The following is an 18,589-nucleotide window of genomic DNA, read 5'->3' as shown; positions in this document are numbered from 1 at the left end:
TAATAAAATTCATTCTTGGTCACACCATACCATTATATATATAATATATATAATAATTTGATATATTGAATCATATATATATATATATATATATGTATATATATATATATATATATATATGATGTTAGACTTGCATAAAAGGGGGAAATATATTCTTTCACGTTGTGAAAAAAAACAGAGAAAAATTCTCATTTGGTCGCTAATTTCATTAACCTCTTTTATATCATATGCTAACTTTGTGGTCTATTGCTACTATTTTTTGAAATTAAATTTCCTGTCATTTTTTAATTTTTAAGAAACTTATACATAGATACAATAAAATATTACATTTACTTCCAATTTCCCTTCTTAGATTAAATATGTCCCTAACACACTCCTGTTTCAACTTCAAGTGTATTTTGATTTCTTTTCAAACTACTAAGTCCAGTTAGTGATACCCTAATGTACATGGATGTGGGACCTTCTACCATTGGCTGCATCTCAAGGAGTGATGCTCCCTCCCAAGCAATTATCCACCATATTATGTGGGACCTAGAAATCATCTACCCATCTGTACTGCATTTTTGGCTACCTTGATGTTGTATAGGTCTCATGTAGGTAACTTCAGCTTGTGAAATCATGACAGCAGTAGTCTTATCATGTCCCCTCCACCAAAGAATTTGATAGCACGCCTCCCCATACTTTAGCCCTTATGTTCTTCCTGCCTCCTCTCTCAAAATGCTCCCTAAGCCATGGTACGGAGGCTTAATGAAGATTATCCATTTAAGGCTATGCTCTCAGTGTCTTACTTTCAGTACATTGACCAGTTGTGTTTCTCCACTGTCTGCTGCTCAAGGCAACATTATGTTTGCTTGACCATGGTTGAGAGCAGCATTGTGTGGATAAAAATGAACTCTTTAATGGTAAGTTTATAGCCTGGCCATTTAGAGAAATAACAATAACAGATTCTACTCTGTTATCCTATCACCCTCCCTAGCTACAGAAATTTGATCAAGATTTTACAGTTCCAGGAATAAATTTTCCCCCTTTGAAGCAGGCTTCATAAACAAGTCAAAAGCATTTAGTTATTCCTGAACAGACATGATACTGTTATACCAGCGAGTACATACTGCACAGTTAATATTACAGCATGAGGAATCCAGCACTAGGTAAGACCATGGATGGCTTTTGTTTGCAGAAGCCTGAAGATCAAGTCATAGAACTATAAAAGCCCAGCCAGCTGTGATGTTTCTTGGTTAGTTTGAGATTAATTTCTTCACTGTAAAGCCAATTTCTTTACAATAAAAGTAATAATATACAAATAAATGAATCACCTATGGTATTTCATACCTATATGTATATGATGCATATGTATATACATCATATATTACATGATATATACAACATTGTATGCATATATGATAAATATGTTTGTATGTGACTATATACTATATTTTGAACTATAAAATTTTACTATACTAAGCTATTTTCATTTCTCTAAGTAATTACATATTTATTGGCAATAAAACATAGTGTAGTGCTAATATGTTCAAGTATATTAAATCTTTCATTAATATATATATATACACACACATATATATGTATATATATGTATATATATATATATCTTTCAACTATTGTTAATTTTGACTATTATTTATTATGGCTTTGTGGTCATGTTTATATTCATTCTGAGTTACTTCTTTAAGATTTGTGTTAAAACTAAATCTCCTGAACAGGAGGGTAAGTCAGTACTCATATTGATGACACTGAGAGATTTATACTTATTTCTGTAATTATAGCTGTATTTAAATATATCTGTCTCATAGTGTGTGTATGGTATATATGTAGGTAGGCATACATGCCTGTTTGTATGTATGCATATATAGCACATGTGGATAGGTGCCTCCCAGAACTGAACCCAGAAGGGGTTGTAAAATGCTGGATATGGGAGCTGCACCATAACTCAGATCTTTTAGACCAGCATGAAGTACTTTTAGCCATTGAGCCACCTACCTGACTCCTAATAATAAGTGTGTACTTTGGTTTTTACCAATATACAAAACTAGCAGAAATGATTGTGTGTGTGTATGTGCTTTTTTTGCAACATGGCCAACAGTGGAAGTTATGAAAAATTATAATTCATTAAATGTAATATAGTGTTTCAAGCTCTCTTAAATTTCTATTTCTTTGACAATTAGACAGTTAGAGTGGAGCTAATTAAAGCCACAGGAATCATTAAACTTTGATTCTCTGAGTTATTCAGGTGAATATGAAATTGAGTTTTAGAAACTCTACAAGTAAAACTTATTATGCAATTATATATTACTAAATAAAATTATTTATAAGTTTGAATTGCTTCAGTTCCATCTGAAAAATGAAAATAAGAGGCTTGGGAATAGAATAATCTCATTTTAAAACATCTTCAAGTGAATTAATTAGAAGAAACCATGGGCTCCAAGTTATGGCTGAAGTATTTTAAATTTTATTCACCTTTGATTGAAATTTTTATTTATAAGTAGCATTTCACTGATTCTGTATTTTTAGTGTGTATGGTGTAATTTATCATTATCTTTTTTAGAAAGAAACAAGAAAAACCTGTTCATAAAATTATTTGTTTGCTATTTTTGCTATAAGAAACTTTAACTTAGCTATTTATAAGAATGAGGGAAAAAACAACTTTTGAAAAGAAGATGTTGTTATAAGAACATCAAGAAATTCATGAATGAGGTTAGGCCACTTATTTTGTAGCAATGATTTTAAGGGGACTGTGTCACAAGCAGTTTGGCCAAGAATAAATTCTCCCTAGGATAATTTGGCTTACTGTTTCAGAGAAATCTCTCCGGAACATCAGCATTCGGTTTTCATGTCTAGCTTTGTTCCACCTACTAGGTACTCCCTGTTTACAGTGTGAGGCAATAGTCAGAGGTGATTTGTAGACAGGCTATATTTGCATAAATAACAGGTGTCTACTTAATACTAGTTCTCAAAAATATGTTTCCATGTACAAACCCTGCTGTATCTATGACCCAACATGTCTTGCTTAAAAATATAAATTATAAATTAAGATATTCTTTTTGATGGCAGACTCTTACTTCTCTGATATCTATCTTGCCATGTAAAACTAATTATCACTTGTTTCATGGCTTTCTGAATTTCTAAGTTTCAGATTTTTCTGAGCCTATATTTTATTGTTTATTACCAATCTGATATCTAATCCATGGTGACACTTTAATTGTTGCATGTTATCATAGGAAAGGTTGGTAGAAATTTAGATATTTGGGAGATGAGATTGTTTGAATGGGCTCCATAAAAATGCCTTTAATTTTAGCCAAGAGAAAAGCACAGGGATTTAGACATGGCAACAAACATAAGAAGTGTGTGAACTCAGTAACAATGACCAATTTCTGTACACTTTTCCAGCTTTACTTCCATGTACCCTTTCCCATGCCATGCCTTCTTGTTTCTTCTTCAACCTTCTGTTCACTTTCCTCATGATAACTAGATGTATCAGAAGATATATGCCGCTATGTTTATAGCAGCCTTATTTATAATAGCCAGAAGCTGGAAAGAACCCAGATATCCTTCAACAGAGGAGTGGATATAGGAAATGTGGAACTTTTACACAGCTATTAAAATCAATGAGTTAATGAAATTCTCATGGAAATGGATGGATCTAGAAAATATCATCTTTTGTGAGGTAACCCAATCAGAAAATATATCCATGATATGCACTCACTGATAAGTGAATATTAACCCAAAAGCTAATAATATCCAAGATATAATTAAGAGAATCTCAAAAAGAAAGATGACCAAAGTGCAGATGTTTCAGTCCTTCTTAAAAGGGGGAAAATATTCTCAGGAGGAAATATGGAGTTCGGCATAGAGACAGAAGCAAAGGCCATCCAGAGACTGTGCCACCTAGGGATAAAGCCCATATTCTGTCACCAAACCCAGTCAATATTGCTGATGCCAAGAAGGACATGCTTACAGGAGCTTGATGTTGCTGCCTCCTGAGAGGCTCTACTAGAACATGACAAAAACGGAGGCAGGTTCTCACTGACAACCATTAAACTTAGAACAGGGTCCTTAATGAATGAGTTAGAGAAAGAATTGAAGGAGTTAAAGGGATTTGCAACTCCATAAGAGCAACCCAATAAAAATACCAACCAAGCAGAGCTCCCAGGGACTAAACCACTGTCCAAAGAGTATGCATGGACAGACCCATAGGTCCAGCTACACATGTAGCAGAGGATGGCCTTGTTGGGCATCAATAGGAGAAGCCCTTGGTTCTGGGAAGGCTCAGATGCTCCAGTGTAGGGAAATGTCAGGGCGGGAAGGAGGGAGACAGGGTGGGTGAACATCCTAATAAGGCAGGGCAGGGGTGGATGGGGGTATGGAGGGGAATCCTGGAAATAGGATAACATTTGAAATGTAAATAAAATATATCCAATAAAAAATAACAGGAGAAGAAAGAAGATATTTTAAAACTTTAGTTTGTATAGGTCTCATGGAGGAACAGCATATTTTTATAAACAAAATCAAGTTTAATAGGGGGTTTCATGTTGATGTTATTTAAAAACCAGTGTTGCTAACATTATGATACATGTGGAGAGAATGCTACCTTTTAGGAACAGATCATCAATAACCTTAATTTCCATTTAAACTTCATGGTAAATCCCAAAGGTCTCATAAACAACGATGTATACATTTTTAAAAATAATTTTTAATTCTAATACACTAATAAGTTAAACTCTGAATTATATAAGTAAATACTTAAATTGAGAACAGATGCTTGCTCTCCATTTTTTGCTTAGATAGCTGTCCAGAGAGTCAATACCCTATAGGTGTGTCTTCAACCATCACCTTCTCTAAAGATGTGTCTAATGTATAATACTAATCAATTTATAATAGATATAATGTATTTTATGAATAATATATAAAATAGATTTAACATGCTTTATAATATAATGAATGTACAACTTTTTTGATAGAATTTTGGTTAAACTTAGTCTAGCTAGTGTTACAGTTTGTTTTAAGAAACAGAAAATCTTCCAGATGAGGAATGTCACTCATTTCAACATTTCCTAAAATCTAAAAGTTTCCATACTAAAGATATCTTCAGATTTAGTGTAGCCTAATTACTCCAAACAGAGTTAGTTATGACATATTTAAATGAGCCCCTTTTATCTCAACAGTAACATAAATGCAGATTTCTCTCTCTCCCTCCCTCTTTCTCTCTCTACCTCCCTCCCTCCCTCCCTCCTTCTCTCTCTCTCTCTCTCCTCTCTCTCTCTCTCTCTCTCTCTCTCTCTCTCTCTCTCTCTCTCTCTCTCTCTCCATTATCAGCATTCTATAAAAAGAGTGCCTTTGAAATATAAGCTGGCCTTTCAATTCAGCCCGGTCTCTCCATAAAGTCACAGTCCTTTGGTCCTTTGCTCATTCCACAAAGGCTTAAAACTGTTGAAGATGGAGCCTGATAAGCAAATTTTTGTATAGTTCCACTTGCGCTCTCATTTTTCATTTTCACTTTTCATTTTAAATAATGAAAGAGATGTGGCTGGAAAGGTCAAATGCTTTAGGTTTTGTCAGGCAGTTTGGGATTTCTCTAGCAAAGAATATATCCCAATTCCCTGGAATGTCAAATTGCATCCAAATTGGTCACTAGAATCAGGACAGATGGGGTCCCCTGGGAGGGTTGGCCCACTTCCCTTCTTAACATGCACAATTAAAACTTGAAACTGTATATCTAAAAAAAAATTTTTTTACAAAGGGATGAAAGGAACTCTTCAGTTTTAAACTGGAGAACTGTTTAAGCCATAAATTTGTAGCCTTTTCTCAAAGCAATATACATGTAATTTTTTTGGTTTAAAAGTTGTATTTTTTATACATTTCCAGGAAGAAAGAAGCAGAATATGATTTTGAAGTATCTTAAGAAGCCAGTTCTTTTCTGGCTTGTGAGTAGTGTTTTGCATTTTCCCTGAGACAAACAAGTTTGTCCTGTAGTTTCTTGAGCAAGTAAGTCATTGATTCATGATTAGGAGACATGCAGTTTGCTGTCTAATTTCTGAACAGTTTTGTCCAGAACATTAAAGACTTTTGAACAGTTCCCTACTCTTGATTCTAAGAGAAAAAGTCATGAACAGGAGAAAGAATGTTGAGGCATGTAAATAACATTTCCAATTAGCTTAGAAACACATTGTATCAATAATGTTAATACTATTTGTGTATTGTCAAATATAGTCAGTTTGGAGAATCAAGTGTTTTTCTATCACGCTGCCATTTCAGTTAGGCCTCTCCACAAAATGTTAAAAACATTGGCATACTGGTTTTGTTGTTTTGGTTTTTATTTGTTCCTTCTGTTTTTAATAATGAAGGAACCAGAGAGTTACCTTATTAGATGACAACAAAGATCTCTCCTAAGAGATGTCTTCTGAGCTGAGCCTTGTAACAAAGAGCCATGCGACCTGTCCAGACTTTTGAATGGGAAATGAGACTGAGATCCGCAAATATGGTGGTCTGTGTTTATCACTACCTTTTATGGCTCTTGGGCTGCAAGTATGTCTTGCTTTGGAAATTATACATTATGTGGTTAGAGTGTGTTACAAGACCAGCAATATATTAATTGTGACTGAAACACAAACAAACCCAGAGAATAAATAATAACAGCAGGATTTGCAGCTTCAAAAACATCTTTGAATATTTTTTACTGTCCTTTCCAGGGGTTTAGTCTAAGAAAAGGAAGATGTAATGTGTTTCTTAAAATACCCAGATTACTCCAGTCTATTTCCTAGGCTCATGGGGTCTCCAAAGAGTGCTCAGAGTGATCAGTCAGAGTTCCATGAGCATGTACACTATTGGACATACTATGAATGAAACTCTGAAGACTTAGCTTTTGTACTTTCTTTTCATATTAAAGAAAGATTTTTACCAACAGAGGGGTATTTATAATGATGAAATGAACTATGAGTACCTTAGTGTGTTTCCATAGAAAAGCATTTAAATGTCTCCCGAAAAGCACTTGATTAAAAAAAAATACTGTAAGAGGTATGAAGTTCTCAAAAAATACAGAACCATATTAAAATATGTTGAGGAAAAATAAATTTAATTTTCTATATTAGAAAGATAAAAATTTTCTACATTAGAAAGAAAAAAAACTCCACAATCATTAAGTGTGTATCTATACTTCACTGGTTTGAATGAAAGTAGAAACAAAAGAGAAGCAAAGCAGAAAGACTAGTGAAACTTAGCTGAATGAATAAAAAGAGTGTCTTCCAACATTTTTACCTGAACCTTGTTTATGGAAATATTTGTGAGGTATATTTGGTGAACAGTGGAGCAAATACAGCCTTCAACAAAGATGTAGTCCACAGTCCTGGTAGTGACAGATGACATTTCAAACTGGTTCTTTGACTGAAGGTGCTGACAGGGTTTGCAACCCTATAGGAAGAACAACAACATCAACCAACCAGGACCCCCATGGCTCCAGCTGCATGTGTATCAGAGGATGGCACTATCAGAAGGGGGGCCCTTGGTCCTGTGGAGGCTCAGAGTAGGGGAATGCTAAGGCGCTGAGGCAGAAGTGGGTAAGAGGGTAAGGAAGCACCTCATAGAGGCAGGGAATGGTGGAGAAGATAGGGAGGTTGTGGAGGGAAAACTGAGAAGGGAGACAGCATTTGAAATGTAAATAAATAAAATAATGAATAGAAAAAGAAAGAAAAAAGAAAGATAAAGTTAAAATCAACAGGCACAAAATGCTAACAGAAGTATTAATAAGACAAAAGATCTTGGGAAGCAGGTGTTTAAGTTTATTGTTTTTAAAGTAGCAATCAAGAATAGAAAAAAACTGGTGAAATAAATCTGCACTGACAGAAGAGCAGCTTCAACAACAGCCATGTTTTACACTTCCTCTTTCACTTAACCCAACTCATTCAACTTTTTTGAATCTTTTGACATTTTTAACCAGTTTTTGACAGTGACATACCTTGGGTGTCACTCAATTGCAACTATAAATAGGCTTTCATGATTCATGAACAGAGCACACTTTAAAAATAGGACAATAAAGATGTAATCCTGCCTAAAAAAAACTAAGGTATCTCTTCATTTATCAATACAAATGAATTGTTCAAGTGAGTTTTACTGGTATTTTATGAGCGTTTCTTGGGTACTTCGATTACATTCAACTTGTAATACACTGTTCTCTTCTTTATTCCTTTGCTCTCCTTTATCCTGAAAAGGACACTTCCATTTTTACACCCTTTAAAAAGAATCCAGATTTATCTTAAAATAGAAAACATGCAGATTTGTCTTTATGAATCAGAGTTTGCATGGCTTAACCAATGTTTGTCAGTTCCATCTACTTTCCAGATGAAAGCCAGTTTCAGTTTTTCTGTATGGTCAGTATGACTCCACCAGGCAGACCCAATTTTATTCATATATTCACTTTTTGGCACAAATTTAGGCTGATCTAAAAACTTTATTGTAACAAATAGTGTCACAATAAATACACACATGAAAAATCTGTGCTGTATGCTGCCTTTGATTACTTCAGATATATATGTACCCAGAATTGTTAGGGTTGAATCATATATTTGTAGTTTTCTGAAGGCCCTCTATACTGACTTAATGATGAGTTGACAAACCATAATTCCACTGTGCATAAGCCTTCCTTTATTCCAGGATAAACACCAGTGTTTCCTCTGTTTCTGAGAATAGCCAATCAGACTATCATATGAAGAATTCTCAATATAGTTTTTATTTAAATATCAGCGATGTTGAATTGTATTGAACATTTTCATCTGTCAACTGATCATGCGTACTTACTTTGAAAAGCCTAAACTCTTTTCTATTAGAGTAATTTGTTAGTTTGAATTAAGATTTTGTGGTTCTGGTTAGCTAGAGCTGAATATTCAGCTGTGTTTACCAAGAACAACCAGAATTACTAAAGTACAACCATTGTTTTTGCTGGGATAGCTGATGCTGGTTAGCTGAAGCTAAAAATTAGCGGGGATTAAGAAGAAACTGGAGTTATTAAGATGAAATCCATTTGAAAGGATTTCCTCAGAGTTAACTTACACAACCTTCGTTCTATAGGCAGCCAAGGTTGTACCCAGGTGATACCAGTTTAGAAAGCATGAAGGGTAATTGAGGCTTGGCACTGTGAGAAAGCAGGAAAGGCCATTAGTGAAGATGCAGCCTCAGCAGCAGTTGATCCAGGTTTGAAGGGGTCTAGTAGAAAAGTTGAGGCTTGGCATCATGAAGGGAGCTGAGAAGAAGCTATTGGTGAAAGTGCAGCCAATTGTTATAGAAACCCCAGCATTTTGGAGATGCAAGTAGCATGTGATAACCACCAAGAACAGCAGCATCACTGGAGTGGAACTGGCCAGAGCTTAGATGACAGGGAATGTTTGCTGTAAAGGATAGAGCTGGAGAAGTTCCCCAACCCACTTAGAGGAGCCCAGATCATGAGTGAATCCTAGATATTGGACACTAAGTTATTTACATTGTTGGAGTTTAGTTTTGCATTGTTAGGGTTGTGACTGTGCCCTAGATCTCCTTCTTAATTAAGAAGGTAGTTAATTTATTTTCTAGTTTATAATTGACAAACTTTATATATTTTAAAATATATTTTGATGTGTTACAAATAATTTGAATTTTTAAGGAGACTGGATATTTTACAGGAGATTAAGCCTTTAATGTGTCTGAATTTATAAGGACTGTGGGGCTTTTAAAGTTATTTTTTAAAGTGAGATCTTGCAGATGAAAGAGAATGAAAAAGGTGTGGCTTTATGGTGATATGTTTGTGTATCAAGATAACAATGGGTCAATTGTTCTGGATAGTTTTATGTCAACTTGACACAAGCTAAACGTATCTGAGAGGAGAAAACCTCAACTAATAAAATGCCTTCTATTTTATTTTCATTTTTTTCCTCTCTTATTCCTTCCCTTCTCCTTTTTTCCCCTTTTCTTTCTTTTCTCTTCCTTTCTTCTCCGTTCCTTTCTTCTGTAACTTTCCTATTTCCTTTTTGTGTATTTCCATTCTAGCCCCTGGAATCAAACCTAGGGCTGTGCAAATGCTTGGCAAGTGCTCTGGCCCACGTGGTGCTCCCAGCTCCCAGCTCCCAGCCCCCAGCTCCCAGCTCTTTTCTTTTTGCTGTTTAAGTGTTTCTTGTATTAAAAACATATTCTAGTTAGAGCTGGAGTAGGTTTGGAGTTAACTTTTTCTTTAAATATATTTACAGGCAAGACATGGTACCTTTACATTCTGTATAAAAGCAAGACTCAAATACCTAGTCATCACATCTTAAATTATACAAATTGATGAGTGGGTTAAGTGCAGTTTAGGTTGCCGATCTCTACTATAAACTTTCTCATTAGTATTCTACCTATTAGTCCTCTTAGCTACTGATGAGCCTTGCCTAGAACCATTATTTCATTAAAGCTCTCAAAGTAGTAATTTTGGGTTCAATTATTCTATTTCCTACCTATAATTCTTTCATATAGACGAATTTTTTCTCATCGAATATTTGAGTACCCTGAAATACACTTAACTATTTGAACTATCATTTAGGAAATGAAAAAAAAAAAAAAAAACTTAGTTTGGTGCTTCTATAAATACATAATAGAATTCAATCTTTCTGTCAGCCTATACATCATATATATTAATAAACTACATCTGTGTAAACACCAGGGAACCTATGTAGAGTACCCAGAGTCTGCGTTTAAGAAATGATTTTTCCGTAGGGCTTTAGTAAGAACTTAAGCCTTCAAACAATTATTTTTGCTTGATGTGGGAAAAACATACAATTCTGCTGTGTGCAGTTTAATAAGTTTTAAATCATACAGATGGCGGTAACTTTTACTTTGAGCTTCAATATGCAACTTTATTGTTACCACTGAGATTTCTGATGCTAGTCACTCCCACCCATCTCCTAAGAGTTGAGTCTTTTAAAATGTTGGTGTGTATTTTCATAGATCAGTTTTCCTTGGTCTGGGGTTCATTTCAGTTGAATCATACAGGATGGGATGTTGGGTGGAAAGATGGCAGATCTTGGAAAATTTTGGCCTTGAGCACTGTGATTGAGGATAATGTTTTTATGTGTCATTCTCACTCATTCTTGTCAGTAATGGATACTGTTCCATTACATAAACACACTACTTATTCATTCTTCAAATAATGATCTCTTGACTTGTTTCTAATATTACAGCATAATTAGTAAGGTACCTTTGAATCTTTTCATAAATCAGTTTTATAGATATACATTTTAAAACTTTTTAGTAGTATCCTGAGGGTAAAAACTTTTAAATGTACAACAAATTAATTAACTTTATTAAAGCATAAAATATTTGAGGTGTTATGTGCTTGAAATACAGTCCTTTTATTAATCTTTGCAAATCTATGCATTTATATGAATATATTTTGATCTTATTCACCTCTTTTCCTCACGATAACTCCTCCCAGATTTATCTCTCCTACCTCTGTACTGTTTTCAAATTCATGTTTAATCTTTGTGACCTACTGATACAATTCATGCTCCCTACATACTTATGAGTATAGGGTCATCCACTAGTGTACTGTGAGATACAATTTATGCTCCCTATGTACTTGTGAGTGTAGAGTCATCCTCTGGAGAACTGCAACTCTCCCAGGAGTCACGTGTTTAAGTAAAGCTCATTTCCCCTCTCTTTTATAAAAGAGAAACATCTTTTAGAATAGCTCCTGCTCCAGCTATTTTGGACTGACATGAAGTCCAAGCCGCAAACCTGTTACATACATGTAGGAGACCTAGGTCCAGCCATGTATACTCTTTAGTTAGTAGATTAGTTTCTCAGAGCCCCAAGAATCCAGGTTAATTGACTCTGTTGTTCTTCCTGTGGACTTTCTATTCCCTTCAGGCCATGCAATCCTTCCTCCTGTTCTTTCATAAGAGTCCTCAAGTTTCATCTACTGTTTGCCAGTAGGTGTCTGCGTCTATCTTTGAATCAGTTGATGGATGGAGACTCTCAGAAGGAAGCCATAATAAACTCCTGTCTGTAAGCATATCAGAGTGTCATCAATTGGTGCCTGCCCATGGGATCAGTCTCAAATTGGCCCTGTTATTGTTTGGTCAATCCCTCTGTCTCTGCTCCATCTCCTAGTACAGTGTTTTTTTTTTTTGAGTCCACATTGCATCAGGCTGACGTGTTGGCTGGCTTGTTCAGGAAAGCAGTGCTGTTTTGGATTCACAGAGCAGGAGTCCTGTCATCATCAGAAGGTTCTAGTTTTTAGGTGCATCCTTCCTGACCTCTGGCTCTCACAGCATTTATTCTCCATGTTATACAATTAGCTCCTGTTGAGCACTGCAGGAAAAGCATCTATATGCATGTCTATTGGTAGATGTGCACTTCACTGACACTCATGCTCTGCTCTCTGAGCACTTGTGCGTTTGTGTGCTGATGAGCATGTCCTGGGCGGGGAAGCTTTCTGATGAGGATGGGAGCACCACGCTCATCTATATGGGAAAAGAGATACTTAGCACTTTGTGAAATAAATATCACATCTTTGTGGAATTTAATGGAAAATAGTTTTGAGATCTTCTACCCATATACTGTATTCTCATCCTTTTCTTTCCTCTGTTTCCCCACTTTAACTCCTCCTATGTTCTCCATCTCATTCCCAGATCTATGACCTTTACTTCTTCAAGCAGCATAACTGTACAGGCCACACGTGTGTCAGTCAGTTTGAGCATATACATCTTTACTTAAAACCCTAACCAAATTAAGCAACTCTAGTATACTCTAAAACGATTCTGTGATGATGTGCAACCCATTCGTAGATCAACAGCTTTTTCTCAGGAACCACTAAAATATTTATGACCTTATATTAGTTTTCCAAAGTTTTAAATAAGTGAAATTCCTAATAAGCAAATTTTCCTTGCTTTGTCTTCAACATAACAATATTTAGAATGGTGCGTGCTGTTGAGACCAATAGCGCAGGTTTCCTACTAAAACATCTTCTCTTCCATGCACACATCTCTACTTGCTTCTGAATTCACCTGTTTCAGTCCCTGATGTAATGCCAAGTGTCAGTGGAGTCATTGGGTCATTGTGAGAGTCTGCACTCTCATGGTAGAGACACTGTTCACGTGAGATGAAGAAATGTTCTCTTCATTTGTACACTAGGAAAATACATCTCCCATTTTCCCAAATTCTCTTTGCAGTTTAACCTTCGACATAAAATCAATTTGATATATCATACTTTTCATATACATATACATATAAACATACATATACATATATAACTGGATATGTTCTGTATTTACATACACTACAAATGGCATACCTTTTCCAGGTATCCCCTCCAGAATCCTCCTATCCCACTCACTAGCTTCTTTGAAAGTGCTACCCCACCCAAACTCCCCCTCTCTACCACCTGGCATTCCCCTATACTGGGTCTTTTTGAGCCTTCATAGGACCAAGGGCCTCTCTTCCCCTTGATGCCCAATAAGGCCATCCTCTGTTATAATATTGGCTGGAGGCATCCCCACCCCATGTGTACTCTTTAGTTGCTGGTTTAGGCCTTGGAAACTCTGAGGCGGTGGGGTGTGGGGAGTGGTGGTTCTGGTTGGTTGATACTATTGTTCTTCCTATGTTTCAACCCCTTCAGCTCCTTCAGTCCTTTCTGTAACTCCTCTAGTGGCTGGGTGAGATTATCTGCCTTTCTATTTGTAAGTCTCTAGTAGAGCCTCTCAGGAGAGAACCGTATCAAGGTCCTGTCACCAAGCATTTCTTGGCATCAGCAATAGTGACTGGGCCTGATAGCTGCATATGGAATGAATCGCCAGGTGAGAATCCATCATACTTTTCAGCATATAAACAAAACCCATAATACAATTGAGAGAAATATAAAATAATGTAATTTTCACCTCATGGAAGCTAAATATTTTTGATTAAATGCCCAAATTAATAACTTTAAGTAATAATTAAAATCTTATAAATAATAGTTCATTAACATTAAATTATATATATATATATATATATATATATATATAATAAAATTTACCATTAATTAAAAAATAAGGAATAAAGAGGTGGCCCTCTAATTGCTAGCACTTGTTATTCGTCCAGAATATCTATTCCTATATAATACCCTACAACCATCAGTCCAGAGGGTTCTAACTCGCTCATCAGGCCTCTGTGATTACCAGACATGTCCATAATACACAGATATACTTGCACCCTATACATTCAGACACATAAAATAAAAATAAGCAAATCTTAAAAGAAAGAGAGAAGAAAACAAATAAGCTACCCACAGCTTGGAATAAATATTCAAAGGGCATATTCATAAAAACAAATTGTTTTATGACTATAAATAGGGTGTCTCAGTCAGGGTTTCCATTTCTGAACAGAACATCATGACCAAGAAGCAAGTAGGGGAGAAAAGGGTTTATTCAGCTTATACTTCCACATTGCTGTTCATCACCAAAGGAAGTCAGGACTGGAATTCAAGCAGGTCAGGAAGCAGGAGCTGATGCAGAGGCCATGGAGGGATGTTGCTTACTGGCTTGCTTCCTCAGGCCTGCTCAGTTTGCTTTCTTATAGAACCCAGGACTACCTGCCCAGGGTTGGCACCACCCACAATGCCCCACACACTTGATCACTAATTGAGAATATACCTTACATCTATCTGAATTTCATGGAAACATGTCCTCAAGGAAGACTTCATTCTGTGATAACTTCAGCTTGTGTCAAGTTGACACACAAAACCATCCAGTACATAGGGCCTCTAAATTAATAATAAAAGTTAAAATTTTAATTGAAATTAGGAAAATAATTGAACAGTTTACTATGGAAGATATATGAAGGGCTAATAAGAGTGTGAAGCTTCTTTACCTCATCAATTACCTCGAAAATGAGATCAGAAACCAAAAGTAGAATCTGAATCCAAACTTCAAGAAGGCATTGTCAAGTATAATGTCTAAGATTTAAGAAAATAAGACATTATATCATGAAGGATGTAAAGTAACTAAAATCTTCATAACCCTGGAGTATTGAGTATGCAACAAGCATTTAAGAAAATTGTTTGATTGTATCATGTAAAGTAAAATATGAAGTCACTAGAAGACCAGTGTATTTCTTTTCTTTGTCTTCCACAGTTATCCAAAGAACTCAGATATTCTGTCAGAGGCACAGGTAGCCTTGATGCTCTCTTATTCATAGGAGCTAATTCCTTAGCATCTGTCCTTACACCATCTTAAGGCATCTAATAATGGCAGCAGGGATGCATTGGTAACTACCCTGAGAATCTTGTCAAAAGATGTTCATGTGATGCCTCCTCAATGAGCTGGGACTGAAAAGTTCAACACTGATTCCAAGAATATGTCAAGCTTCAGCTGGGGAAGGCTCTGGTCTTGCATCTAGTACTATTGTCATGAATGTCAGAATCAAACAGGTAACTCTCTAAAGCAAAGTAAGATATGACTCAAGCTAGATGGTGCACATAAGTGAAGTAGCAGGGAAGAAGAAAGGTGCAGAATGAAGAAGGAGGAGGAAGAGAAGGAAGAGGAGAAGGAGGAGGAGAAGAAGGGGAAAGAGAAGGAGGAGGAGGAGGAGGAGGAGGAGGAGGAGGAGGGGGAGGGGGAGTGGGAGGAGGATTCTGGTAGGTACAAACTCACACATTCTAATAGACACAAAGGGAGCAAAACAAAAGAAAAAAATTAGGCCTATTTGTTACACAGATTTGTTAGATTATGAATTCTCAAATGAGCACGCATGGCCTTTTCCTGCAGAATTTGCGTTTGTAACTGTATCACTCTCCTTTTTACTTCACCAGTTCCACCCATCCCTTAAAGCTCCATTTTGCTGATTTCTGATTATTTCTGAAATTTAGCAATGTCATTTTAAATTCAAATAACATTCTCCAGAGTGCTGCCCTTTGTGAACTTTTCTGAGTTTCATTTGCAAGTTTGGGAATAAATTCTCTATTACCATTTCATGGTTGGAAATATTGAGCATGTGGTTTGAAATGCATAATAAAATTCCCTAAACAATTTCAAGGCTTCACAAACATAAAGAATAATCAAAGACACTGAATCCTCTTGATTTTAGACTTAGATTTTATTCATAAGACATTTACTTCTATACACGGTTATTCACATGTTGATAGAAGGGATTCTAACAACCAAATACAATGGAAAAAGAGAATGCCATTTAGTGTAAAGCCAGGGTTGGAGGGGCAGATTACTTAGGTAATTAGAAAATGGAGAACAATGTGTGAGCAAGTCAAATTTATTCTGAGATGGTTGTTAAATTACATCTCACGATTCTGATATCAAGATTGTACCTTATTGCACTATGTAAACAGCTTCATGAATTACAACGTGTTTGAAAGATGGGAAATATTTTAATTTATATCTGATATTTAAAATAGTTTCTCAGTTGAGGAGCATGTGTTCAGGGCACTCAGACTAATGGTTTTATTTGTTAGATTTAGAAAAGTTTCAATTGAAAAGTAAGGTTGTCTGATTCAATTAGATTTCATATTGATAGACATGACAGTTTTCCCTGTTTCACTTCATATGCTATAAAAATTCAGAATTCCCAACATATCCCTCCATTTAGCACTAACTAAACCACTTTTCATAGACACTTTGTGGTATCTAGTTGGTTTAGAAAGAGCCACATGGCTATTATTTTCACTGACTATACAGATCATTCAACTGAATGCCTTTGAACAACTTTGCAAAACAGAAATGTAGATGCTGTTTCCTAAATATTTTCTCTGCCCATAAAGTATGTTCCTTGATTCAATAGTTAATATTATCCCGATGATCAAAAGTGCAATAAAGTATTAGTAGCCCTCATTATATAAAACACTATTATAAAATAATATTTATAAAGGTGATTATATACATACATACATACATACATACATACATACATACATACATACATATATATAAGAATGTGACACTCTTTCAGTTAGTAATGGCAGTTATAACAGTTAAGATTTGTTCACTGTAATCTGTTAGACATTGATCTCAGTGACATGCATTTTATTTAACCTTCAGAGTAAACTCAGTTTATTGTGCAGCAGAGTGAATTGCTTTCCCAGGCAGTAAGCACAGACTTGAAGTTGGCCATGACTGCTGACTGCATCTGGAGTTCATGTACTTTAAAATCACACAGTCTGTTTGGTGGTCTGTGGGTTCTAACTTTTAAAAGGCAATATCTCTTTTCTTAAAGAGGACATAAGCATGAGTTAAGCAAAAACTGGACACATATTAGCCCCGAAGTGCGAGCATTACCCCTGAGTTTGTTAGGCAGATTATCTACCACTAGGTCACACCTCTTTATGTATGTCAAGGTTTAAGTATAAATGTTGGTTTCATGGAGGAGAAGTTACAACCATCTCTTCATGAGGCACACAGTGAAAATATTGCAGATGGAATTATGGGTAAAGATGGCAGTTTGCTATTCCAGGAGGACTCATAACACATAATTGACAGAAAATAAGGAAAAACAAATATTCTCCTATAAGAATTAAATTGCCCCCTTCACGATTACTTTTGATGAGTATATGCTTTAAAATATCTCAAGATTCAACTATAAATAACAATACAGTTACCACCAAGTGTGGTTCTTTTAAACTGATATTTGAAATCTTATACTGCCATTTGAAATTTGGAGTTGAGAAGCCTATAGAAAGAAATTAGTATAAAGTAAGAGTTCATGTGACTGAGATTAATGGACATAATAAAAGGAGCCTAGACAGTTCATTTTCCTTCCATGTTGTGAGGATTTTATGATAAGACAGACAACAGTGTGCAAGCTGATAGGCCCTTCCCAGAGCCTGACCATTACAGTAGACCTGAATGTTTTAGAATTGAGGAAAATGTATTTATATAATTTAGTTGTCATTATGTTTGCCTGAAGAAACTGAGGAAGAAGTGTGTACTATAATCACATAGTTCCCCCTTTATAGGATATCGACATGTTTCTAATGGTTCATCCTTTTAGGTAATAGTGCATTCAGTATCTTCATATATGGACAATAATCCATAGGCCATTTGTTGAATTCTTACAGACATGGTTACTCATTAATAAAGGTAGCCTTTCTTAGAGCACAGATATATTTTGAAAGTTATACTTTATTGAGCCATGATTTCTTTTTTTGCCTACTGAAAATAAGTAACATTAGGAATAGAGCACTGTCATCTAGTTAGGGTCAAGAACAGTAGGCTGCCTTTCAAATCTTGTCATAAAAAGTTTATTTCCTATCAGCTTTTCAAAGTCAGTTGCAAGGACCAGTCTCCTATTTTCCTTCCCAGGGAGATTACCTGTGGAAATCCAATACAAAACTTTAAACAAACATCTGACAAAGCTATTATTCCTAGCTAAGCACCGACATCATATTTTAGATTGTTTGATATAAGAATTACTTACATTTTTCTCTGAGAATCCACTGAAAATTTGACCAAGAATTTCATAGCCTCTGGGTAAATACGAAAGGTAATTTGTGTCAACACTTCCCAAGATTCTTTCTGAACCTTTGACACTGTGGACTTATGGAAAATACAATGTTACATGATGTGAGCCTTTGTAATTGGATAAAATGGTACTATTTTAC

General features: G+C 35.6%; 1 protein-coding gene across 2 annotated transcripts in view; it reads left to right on the top strand.

Annotated features, from left to right (window-relative positions):
* The window catches only part of LSAMP (limbic system associated membrane protein), a gene marked incomplete at both ends in the record, with an annotated part of 2,089,443 nt that overhangs the window by 1,075,786 nt on the left and 995,068 nt on the right, over nt 1-18,589 (top strand). The gene's annotated exons all lie outside the window — the stretch shown is intronic.

This window comes from Micromys minutus, assembly GCF_963924665.1.
Source record: "Micromys minutus genome assembly, chromosome: 7".
Classification (NCBI taxonomy): Eukaryota; Metazoa; Chordata; class Mammalia; order Rodentia; family Muridae; genus Micromys; species Micromys minutus.
The sequence above is the reverse complement of the archived record's forward strand: the minus strand, read 5'-3'. Positions and strand labels throughout refer to the sequence as shown.